Here is a 20,052-nt window from a genome sequence, read left to right as displayed (position 1 = left end):
ATTTACTATGTTAAACTATTTTAAATTTCCCACAAACCTTATGTCTACCATGCATTATTAAAAGTGAGAATTATAGAATCATAGCTTATTTTTAAAAGGTGACCTTCATTATTCCCATTTCCTCATTCCACAGCTGATGGAACTAAAGCCTAGAAAAGGTATAAAATGTACCCAGAGTACCAGAACGAACATGAGACTTAAGGTCTGATGGACATGGCTTTGAACCCTGCTGCACAAGTTATTGAGCTTTTCTGGGCTTCAGTTTCCTCACCTGTATAGGGAACCCATAATGATAGCCACCAGCTGGGATCGCTGTGTATGGCCTTTTGGTTGGGCGTCTCCCCTCTGCTCCTGCAGATCTGCTCGCCACCCTTCTCAACTCTGCCTCCACTTCCTGCTTAGGGAGGATTTTATCTGTGGGCTCCCAGGCCCTCTAGTGTCCGTTGTATTTGGTGGGGGTGATCCCCAAGAAGAGTTGGATGGAGGGAAGAGAGTGAGGCCTGGGAACTCATTCTCTTGGTTTCCTCCATGTGAGGCACCTTGGGCTGGCTGGGTCTCTTGGTAGAGATCACTGTTCTCCTCAAAACAGTCATTTCCTCAGAATACTGATTGATCCAGGTTCTGGTGACCACTCTCTGTTGTCATTCCTTTGGGTCTGGGGTGACAGTAGCTGCTACTAAAACTCCTTGTTATGGTCTCCCTGTATCTGCTTGTCTGTAAACGGTTTCTATGCAATGAAGTCTCTCCAATTATTCTAAGTTGGGTGTACCATCTGTTTCCTGTTTGACTCTGATACTATAGAGCTAGAACAGAGCCCCATTCATACATAGTAGGTTCTCAGTGTCTGAAATATGTTGATAATAGCAGCAGTAGTAGCTTCATGGTAGTGGCGCTTGCAGTGGAGGCAATGGCATTGGTATTTTCCAAAGCCACACAGGCACCATAAGCAAAACTTGTAAAAAATACCCTCTTCCCACCCTCTACTCTTTCCCATCTATTGATTGATCTTCATGTAGCCATGCTGGAGAGGGAAATTATTCAATGGTTGACCTTGAACACCTTGCACTTTGTGGACACAGAGTGAAGCAAACTCCAAGCACATCCGCCTTATATCTGGTTCTCTGTTGTGTTTAAACTTGACTTAGATAGCTAAAAAATGTAATTAAAATAGCTGGGAATGTAAGCTAGGGTTATTAGTATAATTAAACAAGGGTCAGTTCACAGTACCACTTGTACAAAGGCCCAAAATCAAGAAGTAACAAGGGATCCAGGAGTATGAATCTGTTTCTAACTCACAGGTGACATGGAGAGTGAATTCCTCAACCTGGTGTGATTAAGAAGTATATTCCTTAAGAGGGTCCTTATCTAACCAAAGCAATCAATGTTGGGTGATGCCTGTGGCTCAAGGAGTAGGGCACTGACCCCATATACTGGGGGTGGTGGGTTCAAACCTGGTCTCAGCCAAAAAACCAAAAAAACCAACAAATAAAAAACTGCAAAAGCAATCAATGTAACCTGGTCCTGTGTACCCTCAATGAATCTACAACAATAAAAAATAAATAAGTAAATAAACAAATAAGTACATTCCTGAAAATATTCATTATCAGAAATGGAAAATTTCAGTAGAACAAATTCATTGTACACCAGTGGCCTTCAATTTTTTTATTATTCATTTGGTGGAAAATGTAACAGAATTACTGAGGATCTCAAAAGGATTTTTTAAAGTAAATTACAATATTATAATACAAATATGTATTGAATGTGTTCCTAATATAACACATCCATCAGGACATTTCTGATAAAAAAAGTTTAGAAAACAATAGTAAAATGTATTGATGTAATGAATACTTTCATTGTCTATAATTTCAATCAGTTCTTCACTTGCCCTATATTGTGCAATATGCTTTTGGGTTTTGTATTTATATTATATTTACATAAATTTATATATATATTTATTATATATTTTTGTATTTATATTACATATAAATACATACATACATTTATATTATATATAAGTATATATAATATATTTTTGTATTTATATTATATATACATACATACATTTATATTACATATAAATATATATATTATATATTTTTGTATTTATATTATATATAAAGAAACATAGAAAGATGTTTATCTTTATATATATATATACATACAGATGTTTTCATATATATATATATATATATATACACATATGCACAAGAAGGTGATGTTCTCACTTTAATTGCAGGCAAGAGTTAAAAAAAATACCTTAGAAGTTGACTTGTAAACATTTGATAAATGAAAGTGGTCATCACTTGACTATATCTGGGTTCACTAATAAAAAGACACACTGTAATAAATTTTTTCTCTTGATTTGGTAATATATAGATGGCAGTTATAAAAGTGGTATAAAGTGGTTGTATCTGGAGGTCAGCAGGGAATTTTTCTGGGCATTTCTTAATGTGTTGGTGTATGAGTTAAAGATAAGTGAGCTAGACAAACGCAGGAACCAGAATCCAGGCTGGTACTGCTTTTGTTTCCCCCCTCCCATTACTGAGTTGCCTAAATTCCAAAAGAGAATGGGACAAGTGTACACTTGGTGGGTTATGCCAGGGCCATGATGTCTCTATCCTCAGGCCTCTTTCTCTTTTTCTGTTAATCTTTTAGCTTATTTTAAAATAATTACAGATTCACAAAAAGCTTCAAAGTTTTGTAAAGCAACCTCACAGTACACTCTTAAACCTAGAATATTAATTTGATACAGTCCATTCTTTATTCAAATTTCAGCACATTTCTTTCAGCTATTTTATGTGTTTTGTGTTTTCACATGAGTCTTATAATCATCTTTTCAATTTCTAGTAAATACACTTTTTGAGATTTCAAATGGGATTAGATTGAATCTATACATGGATTTTGGAAGAACTGACTTGCCACATTGAATTCTCTCACCCATAATCAAAACATATATGTCCATTTATTTCATCACGCCACTAATTTATCTTTGTAATGTTTTGTACATTTTAGTGTATAAATCCTTTTAAATATTCGGTCATATTTATCCCTAAATATTCCATGTTTTTAGTGATATTTTAAATTCCACAATTCTTAATTTTAAACTTACAGTTGTTCACTGCTTTATATATACAAAGAATGGATTTTTTACATGTTCTTCTATCCTGTAACCTTGCTAAGCTCAGTTATTATTGTAGAAGCATTTTTTAAGTCTCTAAAAAAAACCTTATTAATCATAAAAGAAAAATAAGTGACTTTACAGTGGGAAAGCCAGTGGGAAGACGCATCTTAATCCAAGTTAATCGCAAAGTTAGCATCATTAGTAACAGGATAAATCAAAATCATGTACTACCTAATAGAATTTAATAAGAAAAACTCAGCATCATGGAAGCTTTTTTTAGATTAATTTTGTATATGGTCTCTTATGTGATATTTACTTATTTATTTAAGACAGAGTCTCACTATGTCGCCCTCAGTAGAGTGCGTGGCAGCATAGCTCACAGCAACCTCAAACTCTTGGGCTTAAGTGATTCTACTGCCTCAGCCTCCCGAGTAGCTGGGACGACAGGCACCTGCCACAACATTGCGCTCTTTTTTGGTTGCAGTTATTGTTTGGCAGGCCCAGGCTGGGCTCCAACCCACCAACCTCGGTGTATGTGGCTGGTGCTCTACTCACTAAGCTACAGGTTCCAAGCCTCTCTCATGTGATTTTTGAAGAAGATACTTTTATTTCTCTCTAATCTAAATTCCCTTTTCTTCTTTCATGCATAGGACAAAACCTCTAGTACAAAGGAGAAAAGTAAACATCTTGGATTCCGTTGACAGATGTATTTTGACTGCGTACCTGCGTATAAACACTCATAACAGCATTCAGTACACGAATACCTGCTCTTTCTCCCCTCCATGGAGAACCATCATGTCAGAATACTACATTTACAGGTAGTCCTCTGGTTACAGACAACCCAACCTGTGGCCTTCCATATCTATGAACAGGCTGCCAAGCCTTCCATAAAGATAATTTATAATGAAACAAAGTAGCAATTCAGGGACTACTTTCTTCGGTTCAAATAAACAAACCCCCATGGCCTACGGGGTTTACTGGGGCAGCACATTTATGCTAATATCTAGTCTCATTGTTATATGGGGGCTTAGACACAGTAGCACGTTCATCTTAACTAGTTTATTTGCTGTGGTGCGTCTGTGTTTACTCTTATGACCATACCTCCGAAGTCAAAGTCCACTGCAACTCCTGATGAGCCTAAAGCAAAGAGAAAGGGGATGACAATGGACAGGAAAGTAGAAATAATTCAGCTTTCACAAAGAAACCACACACCATCATTCCTCGGTAAAGCATAAGCGTTCAGTCACTCAACCAGCAGAAAAATTATAAAGGAAAAAATGAGAATGATGGAACATTTGAAAGGCAGTGCTCCAATGAAAACATCAATCATTACTAAGCAGTGCATTGGATTAATATTTAAAATGGAAAGATTATTATTGATCTGGTTAGATCAAAATAAGTGTAACATTTTTATTAGCCTAACATGGATACATTGGATGAGTATTAACCTTGAATATTCTTTGCAGAAATTTCACCTCTCTTCTATCTAAATTTTATATGTGAGTTTGTTTTTATGTTCTGTTTGAATTAAAAGAAAAAAAGCACAGTTGTTTCTGTAACTTACTATCACAGTACAGGAGGCAGCAAATGACAGGTCCATGAGTTTCCAAATTCTTGATCCCCAGAGGTGCAGAATAGTTATTAGTACCAAGTCAACAAAATAAAGTAAGCAAAAATAAATAAATAAATAAATAAATAAAGTTAAGGCCATAAAGTGGTTTGAAATAGTTACCAAAATAAAGAAAACCAACAAATGAGATTTAGCACAGAAAAGAAAGTTTATTAGCAACTTCCATAGTAATCAGGGCCTGGTTCTACAAAAGCACGGGCTCTGCAAAAGCACAATTTTTAATTTTTATACATGACTTTAAGGAAGTACTAACTGCTCTTTAGAAAATTCCCAATACTTCTGTTTCTTCTCTGATTTTTTTTTTTTTACCATTTACAAATATCTTTAATAGCAGCATTTTTTATATTAAAGAAAAATAAAGTTCAAATGCCCAACAATAATTACGTTTAACACTTGATACACATACGAATAAAGACAAAAAGCTGCCAACACTGGATTTAAATAAAAGTTTTATAGGGTCAGGAGGTATAATTATAACATGTGTTCTGAATAAATAAGAAGAAGGTGACTGGCTGAAAAGGAGAATAGAGATTTCTTTTCTAATACTCTTTTCATTTGGATTCCCCCCACCTCACACCTCTACTCCCTACTATCTGTGCAGAATTCCCAATGTTGGACCGAATGACTGTGCTCCCGGCCAGGCAATCACAACACAGGGCTCCACTAGCTCTCCTGGTTCGGAGGAAACAGTGTTTGGCCTTTGACCTCATACTCTTTATCCTAACCTGGTTCCAACTTTGGGAGCCCAATCCATGCCCTTGGTTACCTGAGAATTTGAAACAGCACTGGCACTTGTACCTGGTTTGAACCTTGAATGCTACCAGAGAGGAGGCTCGCACAAGATTCCAAATCTCTTACTTAAATTACTCTTCAATTAGAATAAGGCCACCTAGGAATGTTCTTAAGCTTTTGGCTGACATATTAAACTATACATAATAAATACAACTTTTCCCCCAGGTGCGAGGCTAAACCAGCACTTTCGTGGCTTGGTCTATGTTGCCTAAGGGGTCAGGCTGGTGATGTAGCTCCAGTGGCCTCTGCAAATGAAGCCTTGCCAACCACTAGTGGAAAGATACATAGTATCAAGCACCAGTCCTTGGGTCTTCCCTCCTTCTGAGTTTCACAAGCAGTATCCGTGTAAGGGAAGCAGCCTGTACTTCTGTTGGAGGATGGCTGTAGTTCTTTCTAGGGCACAGCCAGGACGAATAATACCAAACTTTCCAGGCACAGATAAATCAACTACAGTTGAGCTAAGGTGACACTCAGGGCTCTGGCTACCCCCAATTGGTCCTCCATCAATAACCAAGGACAGATGAGGCCAGAGGTGTTGGAACTCCTCAACATTCAGAGAACTGACCTGGGAGCTGAGGTTGGCACTAGTGAGAGCAAAATGTTCCCCAAACATCTGGGACAAATCTTGCATAAAGGCATGGTCAGGAATCCGGATGACTACAAGAGGAATAAAGGAGTTCAGGTCCTTGTTGAGTAAGGTGACCAGACGTCCCGCTTTTGGTGGGACAGTCCCAATTTTTAACAATTTGTCCCGCGTCCCGTGGCATTTTAAAAAAGTCTCGATTTTTGGAAAGAAGGCAGGACAAGCTAGGGAACGGCGGGACAACGGGAAGGGAATATATGGTTTTCGGCTGCTGAAAAGGTTAATATAACTTCATTTAGAAATGAAAAGGCTAATGTAAATTCCCTATTCCCCTCCTGGGCAAGGTCACCCAGGTGGACCAGCACCCTACTCCTTTGAGCCACAGGCATTGCCCTATACATAAGTTTTTTTAATTTATTATATTTGTAAATTATACTTACATTGAAATTAAAAATATCTATATTACAATACTATTTTTGTGTTCTATGAAAATTTGTGTTGCTTCATATAGACCAAATTTTTAATTAAGAACCCATCCCAGCCCCCCCACCCCCTACCCCCGTCAATGGTGTCCCACTTTACCAATGTTAAAATCTGATCACCTTATTGTTGAGAGCCTCTGTGTGTTCCATCACCAGAGTCACAGGGCCCAGCAACAAGTCTTTTAGGAGCTCCTCTGGTCCTCTCACATGGCAATACCTGTAGAGGTGGGCCTCACTGTGGCCCTTGAGGTGGTACACATTGCACAGTGCTGCTGAGCAACTTGGGGAGCAGGCCAGGCGGTACAGTGTATCTGTGGGGATCACCAACATGTCGCCAGCACGCAGTTCGGCCACGGCGGCCCACAGCGCCTCTGTCCGGCCAGAGTGCTCAGAGCTAGTGGCCGGCCAGCCAGTTCCCTGGGAGCTGCAACAGCGGGGGCCCCTGAATCACCAGAGCAGGGCTTGGAGGGCAGAGGAGGCGGCTGCTCCGGGAGCCCATGGACTCCTCGCTCAAGCCCACGCTGGCAGCCACCTCGGCCCTCATCCTCTGATTGGTCTTAATCAATTTTCTTGTATATTGTGAATCTCAGGGTATTAATCAGCTGTTCTTACCAAACTCAGGTGGGAAATGGTCGGGTCGATCTGACAGCATTCTCTAATTGCATTGGAAAGTCCTTTAAGCATTGTTCAACTTATTTTTCCCAGAATTACCAACCACAGGGTCTTGTGTCATCATGACAGCCTGACCATATCAGCTCTGCTCATGTCTAACCAGCTGCCTAAAATTACCACATATGAGCCTTTATAATATTGGTATTATTATTATTACTACTGTATATGCATTGTTCATCAGGGATCCTAGTTCATACAAATCTGACTTAAACACATTCTTAGGAATGTATCTCATCTGTAACCCAGGGACCACCTGTGTTAATATGAACACATCCTCATGATTTGAAACAAGACTAGCATACCCAGTAGTAAAAGTTATTCACTTAAGTTGTGACAAGCTAAAGTCTGTGATTTGAGACTAGAAACAGAAAATTGAATATAACTCTGTGGACACTAGGGAAAATAAGGTGAATTGGAAAGTTACCTGATGGCAGCCAAAAAGTAAATGGTTTTCAAGGTGCTTAAGAAAGAACTGTAAGTGGGAAATGGGATGATTTACATCTCCACCAAGATTTAAATGTGGCCACACTTGTTTTTAGGGATTTTAAGTAAGGAATCTAAAATACTTGGTAACGGCTAGGGCTGGGGAATTATACAGTGAATCATTTAATAGGAGTGGTTGTGTGAAAGGACTCAGAGAAATCACTCTCTCCTTTCCATGTGAACCATGAGAATTGAACACGAAGAAATAAGGAGAAGTGTCAGGTCAATTTGGGATGAATCTTTTGTGTGTGTGTGTGTGTGTGTGTGTAGTTTTTGGCTGGGATATGGGGCTGGCGCCCGACTTCTTTAAGCCACAGGTGCTGCCCTGGGATGAATCTTTAGGGGACATTAAACCAACAACAGTATCTTGGTCTCTGCTCCCTCCTCCCTCCACCCCATGGAGGTGTCAAGGTGATGCTTTGTGATGTCTAAGCCATCTCAGGGTCATGATTGGCTGGAGCAGTTCTGGATGAGCAAACAAAGCTTAAGGGTGTGGCTCCCAGTAGGGTATATATAGGGAGGAGGGCAGGAGGCCGTAGACAGACCACTGGGAGTCTTCAATATGGCTGAGGGAATCTGCACACCAGGGGAGCCTAGCACAGATGCACAACAACCAAGTCTAAGTATGGAACTTCCAACCACAAGCACCGAAGACAGTACAGATGCAGAAGAACGGACTCTAAGACTGGAACTTCCGACTACAAGCACTGAAGATGGTGTAGATACAGAAGAAGCAACTCTAAGACTGGAACTTCCGACCACAAGCACCAAAGACAAAACAGATACAGAAGAAGAATCAAGTCTAAGTCTGGAGTTTCTGACCACAAGCACCATAGACTGCATAGACACAGAACAACTAGCTGCAAGTCTGGAACTTCCAACGACGAGCACCAAAGACAGCACAGATACACAGCAGCCAACGTCAAGTACTGAACTTCCAACTACAAGTGCCAAAGGCAGCAGAGATACACAACAACCAACCCCAAGTATTGAACTTCCAACCACAAGCACCAAAGGCAGGAAAGTAATAAAGACCCTCTGTCCAAACAACAAAGAAAACGAGAAGGTGAGCTGACTTTAGCTATGACCCTCCTCTTCTTCCCCATTATATGACTCTGTCCTTTTCTCACACAAACCCCTTCTTCAATCAGCATCCATCCTCATAAAACCCCTCCTGCCATCCAGTTTTCATCTTCTTCCCCCAAACTAATGCCTGTCTGGCTTATTCTTGTTTTCTTCCCAGATTCAGAAGATACTCCTAATGGTAAAACTAGCCCTTCAAAAGAATGCAGAGAAAACAAAGAAAACAAAAATGCCAACAATAATAGTCTGTTGCTACAGAGTGAAAAAGAAAAGGAATCCAGAGATTTCTCACTCGGAGAACAACCAGGAGGCTCCAGAGAACTCCTCCAATCCAATCCAAGAGACCTAGACCTGTCTGTCTCCAGAACAGACTGTGGAGAATCAGTCAACCACAGAGAAATCAAACCAGACAAATAAAGGGAACGGAACACCAATGGCAATGATCAAATAAAATCAAATTTGAGGGCCAAATATCTGTTTGTGTATCTCTTACTATTTGCTAATGGCAAGGAGGAAAGAAAGGAAGGGCAGAGTCAGGCATTTGAGAAAGGAGGGTCATGGGGATCTGCAGGGTTGGGGGATGGACCTACAGGTTGACAGCCAAACATTATAAGGACTGAGGGAGGACTAAGCACTGAAGACAAATTTCCTTCTTAAGATTTTGTCTTACAGGAGAGGAGGAAAAGGACTTCGTGCTTCTTGGAGGGTGTGTGTTTGTGTGGAAAAGGGCAGATGGTGAAAGGGCACATGGTAATGCTGTGGGGTGATAGTCATACTCTTCCTCAAAGGCAGACAACAAAATAACCTTGAGGCCACCTATCTCCTAGGGGTGTATGTTGTAATCCACCCAAATGCTGTGAGCAGCTGAATGTCGTGTCAGAAGGACCAAACAACTCACCCAACAAGAGTCATTGATAACCCCCACCCCATACACACTAAAATAGTGGTGTTTGAAGGCTACAGTTCCAAAGCTAACAAAGGCAATTTCCTGTTAAGAAGCTTGAGGTGCAGCAGCAACCTACCAAAGGGAATGGTTTCCATCTGGTATAGCCCATACAAGGGGATATCAACTCAGAGAATTTTTTTTTTTTTGGTAGAGAGAGAGTCTCTCTTTATCGCCCTGAGTAGAGTGCTGTGGCGTCACACAGCTCACAGCCACCTCCAACTCCTGGGCTTACACGATTCTCTTGCCTCAGCCTTCCAAGTAGCTGGGACTACAGGCGCCCACCACAATGCCCGGCTATTTTTTTGCTGCAGTTTGGCTGGGACCAGGTTTGACATCACCCTCAGTATATGGGGCCGGTGCCCTACTGACTGAGCCACAGGCACTGCCCTGAGAATTTGTTGTTGTTGTTGGGAATTCATTGAGACTTTATATCCTTTGTTTTAACCTGGATAGATGTGGAACACATTATTCTTAGTAAAGCATCACAAGAACAGAGAAATAAGTATCCTATGTACTCAATTGTGATATGAGGACAATTAAGTTCCTGGTACACAGAGGGATGTGGGGGATGGGGAGAGCTGTGGTACAACTCAAGAGAATTTTAACACAAGAATAAAACAATAAAACTGGTCTTTTATAATTATCTCCATAAGCTAGCATTTGAGTTGCAAAATATGGCATGGTGTTTGATGGAGATTGCATTGAATCTGTAAATTGCTTTTGGTAGTATGGAAATTTTAACAATGTTGATTCTTCCCAAACGGGAGCATAGTGTGCTCTTTCATTTGTTAACATCTTCTACTATTTCTTTTCTCAGGGTTTCATCTCTCTTTATAGAGATCTTTCACTTCCTTTGTTAGATATATTCCCAAGTACTTAATCTTTGGCACTATTGTAAAAGAAACAAGTACTTAACTGTACTTTCTGCTTGACTATTGTTGGTATACATAAAAGCTACTGACTTGTCAGTAAGGACTTTTTATTCTGAGGCACTATATTCTTGGATCACTTCTAAGAGCTTTGTAGTTGAGCTTCTGGGATTTTCTGGGTATAAGATTATGTTATTGGGGAAAAATGAGAGTCTGACCTTATTTGGCCCAATTTGAATACCCTTGTTCTCCTTCTGTTGACTGACTGTGCTGCCGAGGACTTCTAGTACTATGTTAAATGGCAGTGGTGACAACGGGCATCCTTGCCTAGTTCCAGGTGTGAGTGGAAATGTTGTCAATTTTACTCCATTCAATATGATATTGACTGTAGGTTTTCTCTAGATGGCCTCTATCAATTTAAGAAATGTCCCCTGTAAGCCTATTTTCCTAAATGTTCTAATCATGAAAGGATGTTGGATATTATGAAGGTTCTTTTCTGCGCCAATTGATACACTCTTATGTTCTTTGTTTTTTATTTTATTTATGTGGTGTATTATATTTATAGATATATGTATGCTGAGCCAACCTTGTAACCTGGGATAAAACCAACTTGATCATGGTGTATAATTTTTTTGATGTGTAATTGAATTCTGCTAGAATCTTATTGAATATTTTGCATTGATATTCATTAATGATATTACCCTCCTTTCCCTCTCCAATTGCACTCCTCTCCTCTTTTCTTTCCCTCATTGGATTATGTTTGTTTTTTATTGTTTGTGTGGACATGCAATTGTTTATATATTGTTTTCATATTATTATTGAGAACATTGGATTATTTTCTATTCTTGAGATATTTTACTAAGAATGTGTTTCAACTCCATCAAAGTAAAAATAATAGATGTAAAGTCTTCAACTTTTTAATGGTTGTATAGTACTCCATTGTGTACATATGCCAGTTTGTTGATTCATTCAATGGATGATAAGAATTTAAGTTTCTTCCATGATGTGGCAATTATGAATTGAGCGGCAATAAACATTCTGGTGCAAATATCTTTGTGTTAAAATGACTTTTGTTCTTTTTGGTAGATACCTAAGAGTGTAGCTTTGGAATCAAATGGAAGGTTGACTTTTCATTCATTAAGAATTCTCCATACTTTTTCCATAAAGGTTGCATTAGTTTAGAATCCCACCAGCAGTGGAAAAGTGTTCCCTTCTCTCCGCATCCATGCCAGCATCTATAGTTTTGTGACTTTTTAATGTGGGATAATCTTACTGGAGTTAAGTGATATGTCAGAGTCGTTTTGATAAACATTTCTCTGATGATTAACAATGATGAGCATTTTTTCACATGTTTGTTGACCATTCATCTGTCATATTCAGAGAAGTTTCTGTTCAAGTCTCTTGCCCACTTATAAATGGGATTGTTCACTCTTTTCTTGTTGATTATTTTGAGTTCTCTGTAGATTATAGTTAGCAGGCCTTTGTCTGATTCATAATATGCAAAAACTTCTCCCATCCTGAAGGCTATTTGCCTTCCCTGTGGTACTCCTAGGTATTTAGATTTTTAGCTTGATTAAATCCCATTTATTTGTTTTTGGTGTTGCTGCAATTGCCAGGGGGGGTTGGATCTTTCTCATAAAATATTTTCCAGGCCAATATATTCTAGTGTTTTCCCAACACTCTCTTCTAGGGTTTTTATTGTTTCATGCCTTAAATTTAAATCTTTTACCCAACAAGAATCAATTTTTGTTGGTGGTGAGAAATGTGGGTCCAGTTTCAGTCTTCTACATGTGGATAAGCAGTTCCCCCAGTGCCATTTGTTTAATAGGGATTCTTTTCCCCATTCCAAGTTTTTGTTTGGTTTATCAAAGATTAAACAGCGATATGTGGCTGGGTTCATCTCTAGATTATCTATTCTATTCCATAGATCTATATCTCAATTTTTGTGCCAGTACCATGCTGGTTTGATCCATTCTTCCACTGATAAACATTTAGGTTGTTTCCATGTCTTGGCTATTGTGAATGATGCTGCAATGAACTTGAAAGTACACATATCTTTACTAGGTGGTAAAGTACACATATCTTTACTAGGTGGTAAAGTACACATATCTTTACTAGGTGGTGTTGATTTCCTTTGTGTGAGTACCCAGAAGAGGGATTCCTGTGTCATATGATAATTATGCTTTTAATTTCTTTAGGAGCCTTCATTCTCTTTTCCATAATTATTATACCAATCTATCTTCTCATTAACAGTGTACTAGATTTCCCTATTCTCCATATTTTTGTGAATATTTATTATTTTTGTCATTGTTATAAAAATTACCTTAGCAGATATTAAGTGATATTTCATTGTCATTTTGATTTGTTTTTCCCTTATGATTAGTAACATCAAGCACCTTTTCATGTACCTGTTAATGCAAACACACTGGGAGGCCAGGAATAGGATGTGCTCAGTTACAGAAAAAGGCTAAGTATGTTTTAATCATAATGTATATAATGTACAATATATAAATTATCCATATATGAAAACATAATACATACATGTATATAACACACAAAAAAGCTATCACCTAACCCCAGGGTGATACCTTAAAAATCCCAAAGCAACAGATACTGGCATGGATGCAGAAAAGAAAACTCATATGGTATTGGTGGGTCTGAAAACTAGTACAGACTCTTCAGAAAATTGTATGGATCTATCTCAAAGAACTTAAAATATCTCTACCATTTGATATAGCAATGCCACTGCTGGGGATATATCAAAGGAAAAAAGGTCACTTTATAAAAATGAAACCTGCACTTGAATGTTTATAGCAGCACAATTCACAATTGAAAAGATGTGGAAGCAACCCAGTTGCCCAATAGTATATGAATGGATGGATAAAATGTGGTATATACATACTATGGAGTATTACTCAGCCATAAAAAATGGTGATCTATTAGCTTTTATAACAACCTGGAGGGAACTGGAAACTATTCTTTTAAGTGAAATATCATTAGAATGGAGATTTAAACACATGTACTCAATACCAAACTGGAACTAATCAATCAACACTTAAGTGCATGTATAGAGGTAAATCTCAATGACAATCAAGCTGGTTGAGGAGGGAGAGGTGGATGAATAAATTCACATCTATTGGGTATAGTGCACACTGGCTGTGTGAAGTACACACTGATGTGTATAACTTTGACTTAGTACAAAAACAAAGTATATAAAGAAAACGTATTGCCTAATATTCTAAATTTTTTAAAAAGAAAAATATCTATATTGAGACTTTACCATTAATTTGTGAAACTAGATGAAATTTTTCTAGTTGTAATTGATGGAAAGGCCTTATAATTAAGGCTCTGTACTCTGTAAGCTTATAAAAATTGGTAAATTCAAATCAGAGCCTGCAGCTCTTAGGTACTTAAAAATGGTTAGGATACTTAGGAAAAGCGGGCTTGATGCTTGTTTGAAGTACTTTCCATTTTAAAGCAGATGTCTTATATCCACTAGAGTAATTTAGGCCATCTAAAGTATTTACATAAGTAACAAAGTGAGAGCATGATTGACTGTCAGGTGTGAGAACAGCCAGTCTATTCAGTAAGAAATTGTGTTTCTTTCAATGTTGACTGAACTGACTTGATATTCCAGTATCAGGTGATCAAAGACTTCAATAAATTTGTAAATGTACACAATAATGTTGACTATTTAATGAGTGCTTAATATATGCCTAGGATTAGTGTAAGCTTTTTGCATACATTTAGCTTATTTAATTATCACAATAGCCCTGCGAGATGAGTACTATCATCATTTTCCTTTTACAGAAGGTGAGGAAATTGGGGGGCAGAGAGATTAATTAATGTGTTTAAGGTCACACACATCTAGTGAAGAATGAAACACTTGAACTTAGACAGTAAGAATCAGGAACGTTTCTTCTTACTAATCACTCTGTGCTGTATAGCTTAAGAATAGAGATGATGATTTTGATGATGATGGTGATGATGAAGATGAGGATGCCATGTATTTTCATGACAATTTTTTTTATCATCAGCTGCCATTTCTGAGTGCTTATTTTTTTCCAGACACTGTATTTGGAGCTTTACTTATATTTTTCATGTGTTCTTTATGAGACAACTAAGTGTTATCATTTTAGAGATTAAACATTTGAGGTTAAATGACTTTTTCAGTTCATACAAGAGGCAAGAAAGTTGGAATTTATTCCAATGTGTATGTAGTTAGAAGTCCATGTACTTCAGAGCTTATGCTGCCTTAACTAAGATGACACCTCTCGGAGACACAACGTAAGGCTGAAGGTTTGATCTGAATGTATATGCTTCTATTATGATATAATCTTTTAATAATTATGATAATTGTATTGAAACCTCCTAATTCTACCACCGACATCCTATTTGTACTGAGTCCAAACATGTACATGGAAACTAAATTCATTCTTTATGTAGCCTGAATAAATGACCCGTCAAATAGGAAATCTTAGATCTTAAAATTAAAAGGTTAAATTCTGTCTTTGAAGATTTAATACAATGATGAAAACTGAATGTGTATGCTAAGAAGGTTGTACCTCTCACTTATTCTATTTCCAATATGTACTTAGAATCTTAGATTGGTGCAGCTGGAAAGATATTAGAGAAGAACTACCAATTCAACTTTGCCATTTTACAAATTGAAAATGAAATATGACTTTAGAAAATAGAAGACAAAATATTCAGAACCTTGGACTGGGAAAACAATTTCTAGACTTAACAAAAGAATTACCACAAGTAATTTTTCCTCTGGAAAAAAAACCCCTTCTTCAACCCTGAAATGACAAGCTAGAGATTGGGAGATAATGTTTGCAAACACTATATCAAAAAAAGACTACTATCTAGAACATGAGATAAACATTCAAAAGTCAACAGTATATAACAAATATTCTGACTTCTGGATTCCAGTCTAGCACATAAATAGCTTAGAAATCTCCACTCTTTCCTGAGAACAAGTAAAAAAAAAAACTGAACAAACTGAAGAGTCAACAATTCTTAGATACATGGGGGAAATGAAGTCACAGGGCATAACACTGCACCCCAAATTGATGACATATACACAGGCAGATGCAAAGAATCACAATATTCTGGAGCATGACTTATGAGCATAAATACCTATAACAACTAGCCTTGTTGTAGGAAAATCTGAACTATACCTAACCAGTTCTTGACATTTCAGTGTGGACAAGCCTGAGATTAAAATCTGCAGGAGCACCCAGTCCCAAGGCGGGTCTCATGCTCTTGTGAGTTTTATCTCCAAGAGCCCTATCAAAGCTTCAAAGTGATTAATGAAGAAAACTCTCTTCATTTCAAAAAAGGAACCATTTTGAAGTACATCAGAGCATCTTTTTTTTTTTTTTTTGATGATAGTCTTCAGGAGAAACTATTTTATAATAGCGTATTTGGGGAGATTTTATCCAAGATAAAATCTTGGGGGTCGGGGAATGCTCAACTGCAGTCTCATCTAAACATTGTGTCCCACTTAAATGGGGGAAATACTGAGAATCTGTCATGAAGTTCACAGATCAGAGACACAAGATCATAGAAAATTTAAGACTTAATCAAAAAAGTATTGAATATTCCCCTTCACCTCCAAGCCTTAATTACCATCATATTACTAAAAGCCCATTTAATGAAGTTTCTTTTACCCAGCACATCATACTCACTTGTAATAAACAATTATAAGCCATAAAAAGGGAAAAAGAAGTTTGAAGATACTAAACAAACATCAGAACCAGAGGCATATATGTAGCAGAATTATCAGAACACAATACAGGTGATGGATATGAAAACTCTGACTTTATCACTATACAGTACATATTAATACATGTAGGAGAGCTCAACTAGTACATACTAATTCTCTTAAAAGAAAAAAGGGCAAATTAAGAAAATAAAAAATAAACCAATTGACCCTAAAATTATAAGAATAGGAACTGAACATAACCATAATATATATTCTAAAAGCTCTAATGAAAAAAAGCCAACTTTCAAGGACAGATGGTTAATGTAAGCAGAGAGATAAAAAAAAAATTCTGAGAATATTTTAAATGCTAGGAATCAAAAACGTGGTAATGGAAATGAAGAATGATTTTGAAGGGGTTATTTGTGGACAAAAGTGAGGATAAAATCTCTGAGTTTGAGGATATGAGAACAAGACTTTCCAAAAGAGAAAAGTGAAAAAGAAAATATCTCAACAAAAAGAACAGAACATCCAAGAACAACTGACTACAAAAGTATACCATACAGGCAATGAGTGGGAATACCAGAAAGAGAAGAAAATCAGAAAGGAACAAATTAAAGCAATAATGAACCGAAAATTTCCCTCAAGTTACAAAATCACAAATCAAGGAAGCTCAAAAAACATTATGCAGCAGGCGGCGCCTGTGGCTCAAAAGAGTAGAGCATCAGCCCCATATGCCAGAGGTGGCGGGTTCAAACCCAGCTCTGGCTCCCCCCCCAGAAAAAAACCCTGCAAAAAAAGCATGATGCAGAATGAATGACCAAGAAACTACATCTAGATATATTGTGTTCAAACTTCAGAAAATCAAAGATGATGAAAAAAATTGAAAACATACAAAGGCAAAAGCACCTTACTTATAGGGAAGCAAATATAAAAATTTCATTTTACTTCTACTCAGAAGCCATGCAAGCAAGAAGAGAGTGAAATAAAATGTTTAGTGTTGAGAAAAAATAAACATCAACCTAGAAGTCTACCTCCAGGAAAATTTTCCTTCAGAGGAGGAATTTTCTTTCTTAGACAACTAAATTTGAGGTAATTTGTTGCTTATAGACCTGTCTTGAAAGGAATGTTAAAAGATGTTCTTTAGGGAGGCACCTGTGGCTCAGTGAAGAGGGCGCTGGCCCCGTATACCAAGGGTGGCGGGTTCAAACCCAGCCCTGGTTAAACTGCAACAAAAAAATAGCCGGGCATTGTGGCGGGTTCCTGTAGTCCCAGCTACTTGGGAGGCTGAGGCAGAAGAATCGCCTAAGCGCAAGAGTTGGAGGTTACTGTAAGCTGTGACTGCACTGCACTCTATTGAGGGTGAAAAAGTGAGACTCTGTCTCTACAAAAAAAAAAAAAAAAAAAAAGATGTTCTTTAGAGAGAAAGAATATAAGTCAGAAACTCAGATTTACATAAATGCAGGAAGATCATTAGAAAAAGACATAAGTTAAGGTAAAAAAAAAAACCCCTTCTTTTTCTTAATTTTAATTGATCTGAAGGTCAATAGTTCTTTAAAGCAATAATAACATCAATATGTCCATATATCATTCAGCGTTCATGGGTGATTTGTTCCAGGAGCCCCATGGATACCAAAATTGGTTGATGCTCAAATAACTTAGTTTGCTTTGTGGAACCCAAGTATATGAAAAGTCAGTTTTTCAATTGACTTTTATATTCTGCCAATGTAAAATCTGTGGATATGAAAGGCCAGCTGTATTTCATTATGTGTTCATAGATAGACAGATACAGACTGTGTGCAAGAAAAATGAATGACAGTAATAATATAAAGAGTGGGAGGGAGTAATTAAGAAAAAAACATTTTTTTTTCATCTTTTGGCCAGGGCTGGTTTGAACTCACCACCTCCGGCATATGGGACCAGTGCCCTACTCCTTTGAGCCACAGGTGCCACCCAAGAAAATTTTGTTTCTATAAGGTACTCTGACTAATTCAAAAGTTGTATGGTAATATTTGAATGTAGATATGAATCAATTTTATTTTCTTTATTAAGTCATAACTGTGTACAATTATGGGAAACAATGTGCTGATTTGATATACAATGTGGAATGCTTAAATCAAATTGATTAACATAGCCATCATCTCACTTACTTGTTGTGGTAAGACATTTATACTCTACTCTTAGTAGTTTTGAAATGTACCATTGCATTGTGCACAATAGGTGAGGTCCCACTAAATACTCTGCTTCCTTCTGTCCATCCCCCTCTTCTTCTCTCTCCTTATTCTCCCCTCCATCTTTTTTGACTATAGTTGTGTTTTATCATTCGCATGAATGTGTGATGATATATTTGTTTTGTAATAGTATTGAGCACATTGGATACTTTTTTTTTCAATTTTTGAGATACTTTACTAAAAATAATATGTTTCTGGTCTATATAGGTAAACATAAAAGTTGTAAAGTCTCCATCCTTTTTATGGCTGCATAGTATTCCATGTTATACATATACTATAATTTGTTAATCCATTCATTGGATTATGGGCATTTGGGCTGCTTCCATGACTTAGCAATTATGAATTGGGCTGTAATGAAGAAATGAAAAGAAAAGAAAAGAAAAGTCTGCAAATTGGGAAGGTAGAAATAAATCTTTCTTTGCAGATGACATGGTCATCTATGCATAAAATCCAAAAGATTTGACAAAATGGTTGGAATTAATAAGTGATTATTGAAGTTTCAGGATACAAGACAAATATATAATAGTCAGATAGTCTCTCATAAACCAGTAGTGAGATACTGGAAGCTGAAATACACATTACTATTTACCTTAACACCTTTTAAAAAATAACATACTTAGATATAAATATAAAAAACGTACAAATTATAAGAGAGTCTTTATCTAATGCAAGCAATCAATGTAACCTGGTTCTTTGTACCCTCAATGGATCCCCAACAGTAATAAAAAATGCAAATATGTAAAATTGAAATACTGTAATAAAAGATATAAAAGTATAAGTAAATAAATGGAGAAAGAGTCCATGTTCATAGTTAGTGAGAACTAACATTGTCAAGCAGACAGTTTTTCCTGACTTAGTCTGTAGAGTCAGTGCGATTCTAAACAAAACCTCAGTAAGTTATTTTGTGGATATTGATAAACTAATTCCACAGCTTATAAAAAATTAAAAATAGTCAACTCAATATTGAAAGAAAAGAATAAAGTCAGAGGACTGATACTATCCAACCTCAAGATTTACTAAAAAGTTATAGTACTTGGCTCGGCGCCTATAGCTCAACCGGCTAAGGCGCCAGCCACGTACACCTAAGGTGGCAGGTTCGAATCCCCAGCCCGGACCTGCCAAACAACAATGACGGCTGCAACCAAAAAATAGCCGGGCGTTGTGGCGGGTGCCTGTGGTCCCAGCTACTTGGGAGGCAGAGGCAGGAGACTCGCTTGAGCCCAGGAGTTGGAGGTTGCTGTGAGCTGTAATGCCATAGCACTCTACCCAGGGGGACAGCTTGAGGCTCTGTCTCAAAAAAAAAAAAAAAAAAAAAAAGTTATAGTACTTGAGAAAGTGCGGTATCAGTGAAAGAATAGACAAATAGACCAGTGGACAGAATAGAGAGCACAGAAATAGACTTATGTAAATATAGCAACTGACCTCTGACAAAGGCAATATAACGGTGCAAGGG

General features: G+C 37.5%; 1 pseudogene; it reads right to left on the bottom strand.

Moving 5' to 3' along the window:
• Positions 1-5,871: 5,871 nt before the first annotated feature.
• LOC100954959 lies at positions 5,872-7,152 on the bottom strand (annotated as a pseudogene).
• Positions 7,153-20,052: the final 12,900 nt, after the last annotated feature.

Source organism: Otolemur garnettii, unplaced genomic scaffold (genome assembly GCF_000181295.1).
Source record: "Otolemur garnettii isolate 467f Iridium unplaced genomic scaffold, OtoGar3 scaffold00117, whole genome shotgun sequence".
In the NCBI taxonomy this organism is placed as follows: Eukaryota; Metazoa; Chordata; class Mammalia; order Primates; family Galagidae; genus Otolemur; species Otolemur garnettii.
This window is presented reverse-complemented; position numbering and strand designations above follow the sequence as displayed.